At 47.4% G+C, this 1986-nt stretch overlaps 1 pseudogene; it reads right to left on the reverse strand.

The window, feature by feature from the left end:
• Positions 1-983: 983 nt before the first annotated feature.
• LOC115066787 lies at positions 984-1335 on the reverse strand (annotated as a pseudogene).
• Positions 1336-1986: the final 651 nt, after the last annotated feature.

The following is a 1986-nucleotide window of genomic DNA, read 5'->3' on the forward strand; positions in this document are numbered from 1 at the left end:
CAGATAAGATAAGATAGTGAAGACTTAGAGAACCTATGTATTGTCAGAGCTCTCACTGCTAATAGGAAGTGAACTAGAAACTGACTCGATGGCTTTGAGTCAGGGAGACCTGGGCTATAATCTCCATTTAGCTGGGTAATCAGGCAAGTTAATTTTATTTGGAAAATGGGGCTTCCACTTACATATATAGATTCTTTGGAGGATTACGTGATATGATGCCTATAAAACACAACAGAAAGGCTGCACACAGTAGGTCCATCCTTATTCCCATAAAGTCTACCAGAATTTCTTAGTTTTTCTTTTTCCTTTTTATATGTATGTGCTTCTGTGTGTGCACACATCTGTGCATGGGTGTGGAGGCCAGAGGTCGATGTCGGGTGCCTTCCTCTATTGCTCTCCACCTTAGTTTTTGAGATAGGGTCTCACATTGAACCTGCAGCTCACCACTTCAGTGCGACAGACTGACCAAAAAGCCCCAGGGATCCTCCTGTCTCTACTGCCCCAGCATTGAGGTTACAGATGTGGACCACTGCACCTGTTTTGTTTTTTTTTAAATTTCATTTATTTAGTGTATGTACACATAAAAAGAGAAATCACCCTCAGATCCCACCCAGCAGAAAACATGCACAAACCCAAGGCATATGTGGAAGGGAGGGGCCCCAGGCCCCAAGTTAGCGGTTGGGATGGTGCAATCCTGTGAGTCACAAGCCCCATCATGAGGGCTGCACTGAAGTGTCAGATAGGCTGGGCCTTGCTGCTGGCCTTAAAACAAGCACGTGCCATAGCCAAAGGTCGTCTGTTTGATGTCCTCAAAGTGGTATCGCTGCCACCCCTGCCGTGGCCTCTCTTCCTCGGGAGCAGGGATGCCTCAGCCTTCCAGGCACAGTTCTGTCTCTCCATTCTTGTCAATGGAGGTCAAGGTGATGGTGGCAAAGTGCCCCTCCAGCCATGACTTAAACCTCTACTTCATTGTGCTGTGTTTCTCAGGGACCTGTTTTGAGGGTGCCAATGTAAATGACCACTGCTTCTCTTAGAAGTTTCACCCCTTCTTCCTTCATTAGGCCATGAGATTTGGGTCAGGTTCATCTTTGGCAAGGCTCACACTAATCGCCACTTCATCCACGCTGTTTTCATCAGACAAATTGGGGATCTCCACATGTCCCTTGTATTGCACTCCTGACTTAGAGGTACCTGGACTGCCAGGAATAGAGTTTTCAGCTTCTCTGTGGACCAATTTGAAGCATCCCTCTCTGTCCAGTGCCAGTTGTTGATGCTGGTAGCATCTGCCCGCTTCTCCACGATCCAGTGTGGATCTCCCTCACCCCACTTGGCCATCGGCTCTCTTATCACACCGCCACCAGCTCCCAAGCAGCTGCAGCCACAGCTTCAGGACCACTTGGCCTCAGCCGCCCACCCAGCAGTGCCTGGAAACTACAAGAAGCAGCAGCAGCATCTCCTGGCTTGCTTTTCCCTTGCACCTGGTTTTTAAAACATGAGTGCTGGGGATCAAATCAGGTCCTCAAACTTGCCCAACAAGCACTTAGCTGACAGAGCCATCTCCCCAGCTGCAGGCAACTTTCTATCTTATGACTCTCCTCCTATAGCCAATGATAGATCATCCGAGAGACTGAGTCTCTTTCTATGTAGGCCATACAAACTACTTGTTAACCATTCACTAATTCATTTATTCACTCATTTATCAAACACCTACCCTACGGCAAACATGGTGGTTGGGCCTTTGGAATTCAACCCTTCTAGATTTGCACTGGTTGGTCCTGAAAATAAGGAGGGGAGAAGTGGCCTATCCCCATGGAGTATAGAAAACCCTTCTGGAACTTTCTGTGTCAGCGATAATCAATGCAAGAGTCAGTGTGGGCAATCAAATAACACCACATCTGGCACCTTTGGAAAAGGAGAAAAAGCAAGGACATTGAAGGTGAGGCACAATGAAGATTTAAGCAGACGTCTTAAGAGATAAGGGAATGG

This window comes from Nannospalax galili, unplaced genomic scaffold (assembly GCF_000622305.1).
Source record: "Nannospalax galili isolate Female #2095 unplaced genomic scaffold, S.galili_v1.0 scaffold363, whole genome shotgun sequence".
NCBI lineage: Eukaryota > Metazoa > Chordata > Mammalia > Rodentia > Spalacidae > Nannospalax > Nannospalax galili.